This window comes from Phoca vitulina, unplaced genomic scaffold (genome assembly GCF_004348235.1).
Source record: "Phoca vitulina isolate PV1807 unplaced genomic scaffold, GSC_HSeal_1.0 scaffold2, whole genome shotgun sequence".
Lineage (NCBI taxonomy): Eukaryota > Metazoa > Chordata > Mammalia > Carnivora > Phocidae > Phoca > Phoca vitulina.
Window position 1 is genome coordinate 55,821,993 of NW_022589705.1, and position 13,166 is coordinate 55,835,158.

Here is a 13,166-nt window from a genome sequence, read left to right on the forward strand (position 1 = left end):
CAGTGCTGGGTTTCTGTGCTTTCAGGGCATTTCTTCGTGTTCTCTTTTTGGGTTCCTGTTAAGTCTATGGCAACACAAATGGGAGTCAGCTCAGGGCCGTGTTGAATCAGTAGGGACATGCCATTCAGGGCCTGTGCATCATCCATCCACTGCTTGGTTTTGCCTGGTCCCTTCTGGCACGTGGACTTTCCCACAGGCTTCATGAGGTTGAGCAAGTAGTACTAGAGTGAAGATCAGACTCCTTAATGCACTTCCGCATAGAACTTAAAAAACAGATTTTAATATTCCTATCTTCTAGGAGCTTTAATAAGCCTTTAGGATACTGGGTCATTTAAGCATTATGAAGGAAATAATAAGTACTTCAGGAGGAAACTGGAAGTGATGTCTTCCTTCCTGAAGGCTAGTTTTCTTTCTTAGATATGCTTCTGGTAGGGGTTATCCATGCCAGCCTGAGAAGGCCAGTTTTATAAGCCGCGAAACAGAGGCAAACCCACCCAAGATCTAGGTGTTCAGCTGGTGGTGGAGTGGGGAGTCTCAGCATAATGCCAGACACGAAGGCCCTGAATAACCCGTAAATATCTGTTGAATGAATGAATGAAGTTTACACAGCCTGAATTTCTACCACAGCCTCTCTAAGGAGGAAATCGGAAGAGATGCTAGTTTTAGAATGAAGAACATACAAGTAAAAACCCCAGCCCTGCTGTATGTCAAGTATTCTTGGTCTGTGGGCAGTCTCCAAAACATTTCTGATTCCCTGTTTTCTCATATGTAAAAATGAGGACAATAAAATGTTTTACAAGGTTATCCTGCAGGGAAATGTGTATGAAAGTACCTTGTCATCTATGAAGTGGTATACAAATAAAAGGGCTGATTATAAACATACTCACTGTATCTTATTATCTTGTACTTTATTATAGGTATTTCTGAGTATGCCTTTCTCCCCAAACTAGACTGAAAATCCCTAGAGGCCAGGGATCTTGTTTGTTTGTCTAAACCCATGGTGACAATCCATCCAGAGCCCAAAGTGGCCATGTGTCATCTAGCAAGAGCATGTTTTACTTCTAGGGAAACTAAAGAGAATATTTGAAAATAACTCCATCCTAGGAGATCTAAGACACACCCCTAACTCTTTGGGTCCCTTATGGGGCATGGCATAATGCCATAACTTAAATGAATAATGGTGGAATTAGAATATTATATAATTGTATAAAGGTGCCACATTTCTTGACTCCCTGGTATGCTCTAGACACCATGCTGGAGACCTTACATATATGTAATCCTTGCAGCAATCCCACAGAGAAGGAACATTCACTCTATTTTATAGGTGAAGAATCTGCAAGGATCAGAAAGGTAAGGGAACTTCCCAAGGTCACACAGCAGGTAAACTGAAGAATAAAAGCTAAGCCCGTGTATTAGATTTTTAAAGGTCATTGTTCCTCCCCTAGCCTCTCTAAGGGTCCCAGCTCCCCATGCAGATAGCAGTGGGAGTGTATAAAGTGCTAAGAATGGGTCAAGGACATCTGTTTCTGGAATTAATTCTGATTAGTTCCTTTCCATCTCCCAGCTCTGGTCTGACTTACTGGTTTTCCGATCAGATCGGCCCTGCACTTCAGATCCCAGAGGGGTCTCAGAGCCTTTTGTGGACATGCTGATTGCAAATAGGGGAGAGTATTTCACCCACCTGCCCTTTTCGCAGACAGCTGCCAGTTTGGGCTTGGCCTTGTCCAAAACGGGATTTTCTGAATTACATGGACACTTCCCAGTACCAGTCTGAATTTGGGCAGAAAAAAGAAAGGAGGGAAGAAACCAAGTGCCTGCCTGGGTCTAGTTGGGGATGAATACTAGAGAAGGAAGGAGGCAATTGTTTTTAACTTTCAGTGATCATTGTGTTTCCATCAGGAGTGGGATGACCTTCTCAGAAAGGTGATAGAACCCTGATTAGAGACCGTCAGAGCTGACTAGACACACTGGATTAATGGGGATTTGATAGATTTCTATAAAGAGCGCTTGAACGCAGAATTCATGGGCCAACACAAAGACATTTTTCCAAACTTCAAAGACTGTGCACTGAGAGAGTTTCTGGCCCTAGGAAGCTGGTACCGGACATGATTCAGGGTGCAGAATGTGCAGGTGAAGCTACCAAGGTCAAGGCTAAGGCTGGGGGTCTTGGGAGGTGCTTTTGTTTCCTTTTCGCCCACATTCTGAGGACAGTGTCAGATATGAAAACAGTTGGTTTGTTCTAGCAAGTCCCCATGGGGAACAAATGGTTCTTTGTTTTTATTAAGCCTCTACTTGAAGATTCTTCCCTGATTGCCTTTACTTTTCATCTGATTTGGAAAACATTGCTTTTTCCGTGCATTTTTCACATCAAGTTAATATTATGCGTCCATCACAGCGTGGGAAGCCATGAGCCCGCAGCTCAGGATCAGACCCCAAACTTAATAGTCTCGGTGGGCTAAATGGACCCTTGCAGGGCAGATCTGCGTGGGGAATAGCCTGTTACAGGGTCCTGAGACATCAGTGATACTCAAGTGATTATTTACTTCATTGTCTCCCAGCCTGAAATCCCGCATTTCCCGTGATGCGCAAATATAATGAATCCTCAAAGCGATTTTCACATTTTCACCACGCTTTGTTTTTGTTTTGTTGTTCTGAGCCGAAACAGAAATCATGCTCTCTCCTTCTTAGTCTTCTTTGCTTTGGAGTGGAATTTATCAGCTCCCCATGGCCACCCTGGATGGTTCTTGCTTGCCCTGGTGAAGAAAACTGGGAAAAGAAATGATGACTTAGTAAGTGCAGCATGACAGATGGAATCTCTCCTCTGTCAAGCCCTTTCTGATCTTCCTCCAACCAAAGGGGAGTCAGAGGTTCTGGACCACTCTCTCCTAGGGGACTCCATTATACTTTGTGTCCCTCTGCGTTACACTTACCTTTTTGCACACCTCTTTCCGCCACTACACTGTAGCTATTGAGGGCAGGGAGTGGTCACTCTGAGCCCCCAGGGCCTAGCACTAGTCCTTGCTCAGTGAATGGTGGAAGTTTATGGAGAAGGAGGATCAGAGATATATGTAAATAAGGTGGGTGTGTGTGTGTATGAGAGAGGGAGGGAGGGAGGGAGAGAGGGAGAGGAGGATTTATAAGGAATTAGCTCATGGGCTTAGAGAGTCTGAGAAGTCCCACGATCTGTAAGCTGGAGTCCCAGGAAAGCTGGTGGTGTCACACCGGTCCAAGCCCAAAGGCCTAAGAACCAGGAGCGCTCATGCTATAAGCCCCAGTCCAAGGGCAGAAGACCAGTGTCCTAACTCAAACCGGCAGAGAAAAGAGAGAGAATGCCTTCGTCCACAGTTTTGCTCTATTCAGGCTGTCCTTGGACTGGATGAGACCCACCTGCATTCCAGAGGGCAATCTGCTTTATTCAGGCTACTGACTGAAAGCCTGATCTCTTCCAGAAACATCCTAACAGACACACCTAGAAATAATGTTTAACCAGATGCCTCGGTACCCTGTGTCCCAGTCAAGTTGATACATAAAATGAACCATCACAATAAGTAAAAGAAAAAATAATTGGTGAAGTCTTGAAAGGGTTTCTGGGTTAGTGGAACCACCTCATCTTGTAAGTGAAGCAACAGGGTCTGAAAGAGCTTACCTGCCTGGAAGATAATGCCACCTAAGCCTTGTTCTATAGGTGAAGTGCTTCCTGCTTCCTCTCTTACTCTTTACCTAAGGAGAGAAGGATGGAAGGAGGAGGAAAGTGTACTAATGCAACAGTGTTTTTCTTGTTCCTCCTCCTTTTGGATCTGCCCGGAGCCCAGAGGTCAAGACCCTGTCTTTCGTGACCCCTACCTCACCTCTGTACCTACACTGACCAGTATGGTGGCCACTAGCCACAGGCAACTATTAAGCACCTGATGTGTGGCTAGTCGAAATGGAGATGTGCTATAAATGTAAACTATACACCAGATTTCCACACCTTACAACAACGATAAAAATGTGAAATACCTCACTGATAATTTTTTATATTGATCATGTGTTGAAATCATACTACTTTGGATACGTCAGGTTAAATTAAATGATTTGTAAAAGTCCACCTGTTTCTTTTTACCTTTTTAAATGTGGCTACAAGAAAATTTCAAATTCCATCTCCAGCTCATTTTCTATTTCTTTTGGACAGTGCTGCCTTAAGTCATCCATCCCAGGCCCTTGGCAGCTCAAGCTTCGACTCATCTCCCACCTGCTGCCCCTCCTGCCCTCTCATTCTCCAAGTTGTGATAACCCCCTCCTGGCACATTTCAGTGGGCAGATCCTCTGGGCCCCAGGGTTACCTTCTCTGTGCCTTAATGCTCAGTGCAGGCTGACAGAAGGTGATCTGAGATTGAGGTCAGATCCAGCCTTGAGTTCAAACTCTGCCACTGATTAGCCACTGAACCTTGGGAAGATCATCACTCTTTGTTGAATGCTGGATTCCTCTTGTTAAAATGGAAGTAACAGGGGCGCCCTCGCGGCTCAGTCAATTAAGCAGCTGACTCTTGATTTCAGCTCAGGTCCTGATCTCAGGGTCATGAGAGCAAGCCCCATTTTGGGCTCCCTACTCAGTGTAGAGTCTGCTTGAGATTCTCTCTCCCTCTGCCCCTCCTGCTCATGATCTCCCTCTCTCTCTCTTTCTCTCTCTCAAATAAATTTTTAATAAAATAAAATGGAAGTAATAATAATACCCTCCCTCTCTCATAGAAGATAAAAATCAAAAAGTGTCCATATGGCTGTGCTTTGTAAGTAACAAAATGGTGTGTACATGCTAATATTACCAGTAATTATGTTTTAGTTTTTATATCATAATCATTTATGGTCATTATTCAACCCCTGCCTACCGCCCCCTGAACTTGGACCACTTAGTTCCCTTCACTGAGCGTCTGGTCATCAGTAAAACAAGAGGATAGACTAGGCATCCCTCCAGCTATGTGGTTTTATGGTGGGATGCAGGATGCTGTCACGCAGAGAACATTAATTTGGGAAAGCAAAACACCAAATCTTACTTGCCCTTCAAATTATTTCATGTATCTTCTCTGGGGCAGCCTGGGTGGAGGACTCCTTGTACTAATGGTCATGATCACAATGAAAAAAAAAAAACTGCATAAATATACACATGATAAAATCATAACCTTATATAGCCCTTAGAATTTAGTTTTCACATACATTTTTTTGGAGATAGGAAACTTCATTTTTACTCTCAAATGGCTTGCTGCTCAGAGATGGCAGAAGTCGTCATGAGTGTTCCACATCCATGCACAGCAGAGTGAATTTTAATGCCCCCACCCCCACGTTGGAGAAAGGGAGATCACACTTCATACTTTGGGAGACACCCCTCAGGTTGTCTGGCACTTGGGTACAGAAATTATTTGGTACGATTTCTTGCTGGCTTAGGATACTGAAAGGCTAGTAAAGTTGATGGCTCAAATCCCTCTGGGCTGGGGTAAGGTGGAAGGTAGGCTGGGAAGTGATTTGGAATGGATGGACAGAGCACGTGCTCCAGCGCCTGTCAACAGAGGTAGTTGGTCCTGGGTGGACACTGGAGCTGCCCAAGTGCTCAGGCTGGGTAGATGCTGCTATGGTGGCCCTCATCTGCCCAGGCTACCAACTCACTACTCTAGAACCAGAGCTGGATCTCTGGGTTCCTCCATGGAGTCGCTGGTATGGATGACATCCCTGCTGACATGGACCTTGTAGTCTCCCCAGATGGTGCTGGGAGTAGATGCATCCAAGCTGGTGTACTGTATCATGGCCTTTGAGGTGTGGGCCATGCTGGGGCCTTCCCAGACCGTGGATGCTCTCTGGTGCCTGCAGACCTTCATCTCTACCAGCTTGAAGCTCTACATGCATCATATCCCCTAGGAGCCACTGATGCACCCTATCTGGGTTCGCCACCACCAGGGTCCACTCCTGGATCTAGATGGGCCCTCCTGACCTGGAAGCAGGCTTGGCTTAGGGCCCCAGGCCAGGGGCTGAGTGCAGAGAGGAGAGCACCCTGACCAGCAGAGCCTGCAGGAGGATGGGAGGGAGGGTTGGAGGGCCACATACAACATTGTTGATTTGACATTTCCATCACACTTTGAAGCAAGTCTTTGTGTAACCCTAGTTTGCAGGTGACTAAAGAGAGACACCCAATGGTAAGTGATGCCTTGGTGTCACCTGTAAGGTGGGAGCAGGGATTTGAATACAGCCTCTCACTCTTCCCTGTACATCATGTTATATCTGATGCAACGAGGAGAGAAACAAAGTTCCTTTTTAGCTGGTTGCCTTGTCACTGCCACCTCTCATAACACCCTGGCCTCTGTGCAGGGTCTCCCTCAGGACGGTCCTCGGGGCCCCCCCAGTTTTCAGCACAGCACAGCACTTGGAAGGCTGCAGCTTTTTTCTCCAAAAGATCCCTCACTGAAGAGCCTAAAAAAAACTCTGAGTGTTTTCATTGACTTTTCTGATCTTCCAACTCAAGTTAAAAGCATCATTTTGCTTCACTGTCAGTCAATTTCACTTTGTTGAGAATTTTAAAGATGTATAAGCCCCTAAGGTGACAGTCCCAGCCTGATGCTGTCACGCTGAGCTGTGTCATATTGAATTCTGTCACTGAAGAGAAACAAAATGAAATGCACCCAGGTGTAAAATTCCAGGCCTTGTTCATTCTTATCAATACCAGATTAGAATGGCAGAGTCTAATATTATGAAATTGATATGATGAAGATTGATGTTTTAACTTTAATGGGTTGGTAGTAAAATCTATCATTTGTATATTCATGTATTCATATACATGCACAGACAGTTAAAAGGATTTCCTTTGGCCCCATTTTTTTTTAATTTTAAATACTTTTTATTGGTAATTAGACTTAGTACTTGTTGAAATATACGTACTCCCTTGTTAGCCTTAAAAATAAAATAACCAGTTATTTTATCAGCAAAATGGGTTTATGTGGGAAGAGCAGAGACTTGCAACTTGAGACACAAGAGCTAGGGCAAAACCATAGGCAAGTCTGGAGAACAAAAGAGAGGATCTTTTATGAGGAAAAGGGGGAGGTGGGAGAGGCTTTTATAAACAAAAAGTCCATTGGACTAAACCAGAAGTCCAAAGTATAGTGGCTTTTCATTGGTTGAGTTGTGATGATCTCATTGGCTGGGCTGTTGCTGGGCAAGGCGAAAAATCTTCCTCCTGCTGGGGTGGTAAAGTAGGCTTCTTCCCCTTGGGAACTCAAAGTACCTTTCTTCCTGTTGGGGTCTATTAGTGGTAGTACGTGAGTGCCTCCCGACTGTGTTTAGAATGAGGTTTCCTTTATTCGGTTTCACGCTCTCCTTTGCCGTCGTTTTGAAAGCCAATGAATTTGATTGCAACCACATGGTGTTTTCATCAAATAGTGATTCTCCTTTGGTTTGAGATGAACTTTCATATGTATGTGTATATGTGTGTGTGCCTGTGTTTGGGTATATATTCTTATAGTGTTCTTCAAAATGCAGACTATTTTTTGAGACAGCAAGTTGACAAATGAAGCCTTTGGTGTATCACCCATGAGACCCAGTAGACATGAGGCTTTTATAACACTAAGAAATCACTATCCCTCAATCTCTGGCTTCCCACCCTCACCCCAACAAGTGGGATAAGCAAGCTCCTGCTCACTTCACCTACAGGACACAGTCGGGAATGTTCTTTTTATTACTTAGAGTTTTATCATTGTCTAGTGCAATAGTTCATTCTTAAGAGCTTTATGGCAGGGGCGCCTGGGTGGCTCAGTTGGTTAAGCGACTGCCTTCGGCTCAGGTCATGATTCTGGAGACCCGGGATCGAGTCCCACATCGGGCTCCCTGCTCAGCGGGGAGTCTGCTTCTCCCTCTGACCCTCCCCCTCTCATGCTCTCTGTCTCCCGTTCTCTCTCAGATAAATAAATAAAACCTTAAAAAAAAAAAAAAAAAAGAGCTTTATGGCAGAAAAATATCAGATGACTGTCCTATCCTATTGTCCTTTTCAAGTATGGTTTTGGTTATGTTCTAATATCATAGCCATAGACTCTGTTCTCTCAGATATTAATGGTGCTATGTGCTATGTCTTTAAATTACACAATAATGACTCTAGCAACACAATGCTTATTAATATTAATACTGGTGCTAATGAGAGCAGCTACCATAGGTCGAGTTTTTAAGCACTGGTTCAGATAGTTTTTTCTACGTTTCCATTTAATCTTCACAGTAATCCTAGAAGTTAGACATTATTATCTCAGTTCTCTTAATGAGGAAACCAAGGCTTAAGGAGGTTAAGTTATTCGGCTAAGGTCACACCATTTACAAGAAGCTAAATGGAGATTTCAATTTAGGTCTCTTTAGTCCTAGTGATGAGGCTTTTCTGTAATCCTATAAATAGCTTTTCCTATGAAATTATGTTACGCTTACATTCCAGTAGACCAGGTGGGTTGAGTGAGTGCCTGGTATGTGCAAGGGGAAGGTAGAAGTGTAAAGACCAGAGCAGAGGAACAACTGAGAGCCGTTGAATTAAAGAACGGTAAGAGAGCAGTAGTGTCGTGATCTAGGCATTATCCACATTGGTTTCTCCCTAGTGTTGTGGACTACGCATCACGCACGTCGGTTTCTCCCACTTTGCAGTGGCTGGTTATCCAGTAACAGTAGTCAAAGTTCAAGAGCAGATTAAGGTCAAATAAAGCAGCAAAATGTTAGCTGTCAGATCTGTTCAGCTCAGTGACGGGAGATGTGAGTTATATTACAGGGTGGTCCCCTTAGCTCGCAAAACAAAGGTGTGAAGTGGAATTGAAGCTGGCCACCAGGCATCCATCTTCCCTTGTGGTTAGGAAAAGGGCATTATTGACAGCAACAAGCACACCCTGCAGTGGAGGGACAGTTGTCGGTAGAAGCTTTTACAACCGCTAATACCCACCCAGCTTCAGTGCCAAGTACGAACTTCCCCCAGTTCATTTGACCGTCTTTACAGCAGAGGGAGAGCGTGTGTTTAAACAGAAAAAAGACCCAGTGTCTTTACAGCATATGATTTGGGTTGGGCTTTCTGAGTATTGCTTAAAAATGCTGATCTTCAGTAAATGCTGGCCCAGTGAATAAAAACCCAGTCCAGAGACACTGAGTTCAGTAATGCCACTTCCATGCAGAATCCCTCAGAACTCTCATCCTGGGCATCCCCTTGGTTCATTCTGCCATTTATGTCCTTGTCACTTACTCAGCTTGCTCTGTTCAGTTAGCCCTGTGCCAGGCCCTGTGTGATGTGCTGGGCATCAGAGGGGGGAGTCTCAGAGGGCTCTGCCATCTGGAGCTCACCTTCTCAAGGGAGGACCTAGCGGCTGAATTGTTTTTGCTATATGGCCCCAGCAACACCCTGTGACACTGTGCATTTCTCTCCAAAGCCTAAGGTGGACTCAGAATTCCTTATATCCTTGCTGAACGTACCCTCTATAACCCTTGAGCTCGCTGAGTTTCAGTCCTGCCTAGATAAGGACATGGCTTTAGAATCAAACAGCCCTAGATCTGAATCTCTCTCTTGCCACATTTGAGCTCTCTGTCTTTAGCTCTTGACTCATCTGGGCCTCAGTGTCCCCATTTATAGAATGGGGATGAAAATTAATAAGTAGGGATATCATGAAAACTAGAAAAAGGAAATGCAGTGAAATCACTTGTCACAGTATGTGCCTTTAAAGAGCCCTCAGGTAAGAGTGGACACATTATTTTAACAAATGTGCTGAGTGTTTCTCATGGGCCGGATTCTATTTTGGATGCTTCCACTCCAGAGATGATTGAGATACCAGTGGTTTTAGTATAATGCTATCAATAAGTGGTGTTAGAGGACGGATGCCTAAGGAGATGGCTCCTGCAGGATAAGAAGGGGTAGGCAGGTGAGAACATCAACAGGATTGTTGTTCCTGGCTAAGGGAACAGTGTGGTCCATGGCATCTAGACAGGCAGCCTCATGAGGAAGGGGTACAGACTGCCAGGGCCCAACCATATCTGTCATTCTCTGCCATTCCAGTGCCAGCTACCCAGAGCTGCATTTCTGTGCGGATTTCTGTGGAACGGAGGAAGGCCATTCTGCTGCTCAGGGTTTTGACATCTCTTGGGAGCAGCCCACTGGGACCAGTGTATAAGTAGCCCAGCTCCTTCACCCTTTGGGTGGGATCATTCTGAGGTTCTATGTTTATGCTGTTTTCTATTTTTGGCATTTTAGTTGCCAAAAATGCCTTTTCATCGGCTACCTTCCGTTTCTTCGATCACTTCCTCACTCCCCTGACAGGGCTTCCTGTATCTCCCCCGTCACTTACTTGCTTTAGAATTCTCATTTCAGGGTCTGCTTGAGGGCAACTCAAAGTAAGACAAGGAGTGTTTTCCCAGCTTGGTTTCCAGGAAGGTCATATGTCCATCTCAAGGTCTTTCACCTTTGTAGACACTTTGCACATGACCTGACAACAGCCATCAATGTGCTTCAAACTGTGGTTTTATTTAACTTTTAAGAATCAACCCCTTTAAGACATAAATACATAAATCCTTCCCAAATCCCAAAGCCTTGCCCGAGGAAATAAATGTCTAGCAAATGCATGTTAAGCTCCATCTGGAAAGAGAGAGGCTATAAAATAATTCATCAAATTATGTTTATAAATGGATATAAAAGTTTTTTCTGCTTTTCCTCTGGGGACAACTCATGAACTGAAGAGCCCAAACTTTTTTTTTTAAAGATTTTATTTATTTATTTATTTATTTATTTATTTATTTATTTATTTAACAGAGAGAGACACAGCGAGAGAGGGAACACAAGCAGGGGGAGTGGGAGAGGGAGAAGCAGGCTTCCCGCTGAGCAGAGAGCCCGATGCGGGGCTCGATCCCAGGACCCTGGGATCATGACCTGAGCCGAAGGCAGACGCTTAACGACTGAGCCACCCAGGCGCCCCTAGCCCAAACTTTTATGATCTACATTTCCATGATATCTGGAGCAGATAGCATTTGTTAATAAAAATGAGTATGGCTGGGTGCCTGGGTGGCTCAGTTGGTTGGGCGTTTGACTCTTGGTTTCGGCTGAGGTCATGATCTCAGGGTCGTGGGATGTAGCCGAGTCAGGCTCTGCACTGGGCATGGAGCCTGCTTCAGATTCTCTCTCTCCCTCTGCCCCTACCCCTGCTCACACGCATGCATGCACTCTCTCTCCCTCATAAATAAATAATTCTTTAAAAAAAATAGTAAGTATGGCTATCATTAGAAAGCTCAGTGTGTGTCAGATATCTTACACACAGAATGCCACTTAGTTGTTACAGTGCCCGTATCTGACCCAGGAGACTCAGCAGGGCCAGAGGACAGGCTTTCTGACTTTTGAAAATACCTGCACATTTCCCTTTTGATAGAGCCCCTTGCTTGGGTCTCCGTTTGGAGCTGTAGTCACAGCCCAGCGGAAGAACCACAAGGACCAGGGCTTCAGAAGCAAGACAAATAGTGTGAAAGTCAGATCTGAGCCTCAACACCGTGTTTTGAGGAAAAGAAAGAACCAGGAGCCACATAGCCTGGCACACAGTGTCAGCAATTTGTTTTGCCAGAGGAAGAGCAAATGGGAAGAGACCGGCCTGGGGGCTGAAATTTTAACTTAAATACAAAGGAGTGGTAAAAATAGGCACGTTGGTGTTGAAGTCTCTGCCTTTTCTCATAGAATTTTAGACTGTTCCCATGTCACAGATCTTACTGATGAGGCAGCCAGAGTTAGGAATCCGTGGAGCTGGAAATAGAGCCTAGATCTTTTGACTACCAAGCCTGGCTGCTCTCTGCTTAGATGGAGGGACCATTTCATCCTCCAGGCTGGAGAGAGGGTGCTGATGGAAGAGTGTATCTTCTATTGCTTTGCCTCTGGTTCCCTTAGCTAAACATCTCTTCTTTTCCCTCTCCCTCCTCCCCTCTCCCTGCCTCCTCCCCCTGCTCTCACCCAAAGCCTTTCTAACAAGCTCTTAGTTACCTAAATTATAGAACAAAACCAGCTTCCTGCTAACCCCTTTGGACTTCAATTAAAGACATATTCAAATGGGTTCCATGCTCCAGCGCCATCAGCACTAAATAGCACATAAGCACTTTTGCAGTGCTTAATGTAAATTTGTTGAAAAATGTACATTATTTTTCATTGACTTTAAATTGGATAAATGCTCATTGAAAAGAATAAAGTGAATTGGTATTGGAGAGAGCATTAAGAGAGAGAAAGAGAAGTGCCAATAAAGACATGTGGTTTCTAAATGTAGGGCCACTAATTTCTCTTTGCACAGTCATTTGGTCTGTACTGTTGGGATGTACTTGGAGACATCGTACATATTAATGAAATTAGGTTTGTTAAGCTAGCTTGCGCGAGACGCAAGCCTGGTGGAAACACATTGGCTTTGAGGTCAGGCCGTCTCAGGTCAGCCGCTGACCTTGAGCAAGGGACTCTGCCTCTTTCGAGGCTCAGGGTTCACATCTGTAAGGCCAGATGGGTAACACCTAGCTTCTGGGGAGCTGTGAACTTTAGACGAGATAGCATATGGACGTGCGCGATGAGGGGAGAACCTTCCTACCCCACTCCTTGCTTGCCCCTTGACTCAGCCTAGGAAGAGCGGGGATCGTGCCGCTTTTGTTCTCTGTTCTCAATGCCTACAACAATGAAGGTGCACAAAAAAATCATTGTTGGAGAGTACAGTGAGGGACATCAGGCTGAACCAATCAATTGGTATTGAGGTAGACTGCCAGGTAACCCAATTTTCTGGAAGCTTTTGCTTTTTAGGGACTCTGCCTCTCGTTAGATGGTGGCACAAATTCTCCTTTGTGTTTGGTGTAGGGAACATCCCCCCCCCCACCCGCCATGCTTCACAGTGATGGAGGGATGCCGCAGTAATAAGAGAATACACAAAGGGCCCTGATGCCTTCAGAGAGGGGCTTCTTTCTCTGACATTCCATTAACACCCTCAAATGGGCGGGCTTTAATTTCCCACCAAGCAGCCTTATTTTCAAAAGGTGAGACGCTCATATGAGAAATTGTTTCAACCATCTTCTTTTCTCTGCATGGAAAGCTCTTTAAAATTAGTGTTGCAGGGGCGCCTGGGTGGCTCAGTCGTTAAGCGTCTGCCTTCGGCTCAGGTCATGATCCCAGGGTCCTGGGATCGAGCCCCGCATCGGGG

At 45.0% G+C, this 13,166-nt stretch overlaps 1 protein-coding gene across 12 annotated transcripts in view; it reads left to right on the top strand.

The window, feature by feature from the left end:
* DAB1 (DAB adaptor protein 1) overlaps positions 1-13,166 on the top strand; it is a 1,119,086-nt gene that overhangs the window by 914,952 nt on the left and 190,968 nt on the right. The window lies entirely within an intron of this gene.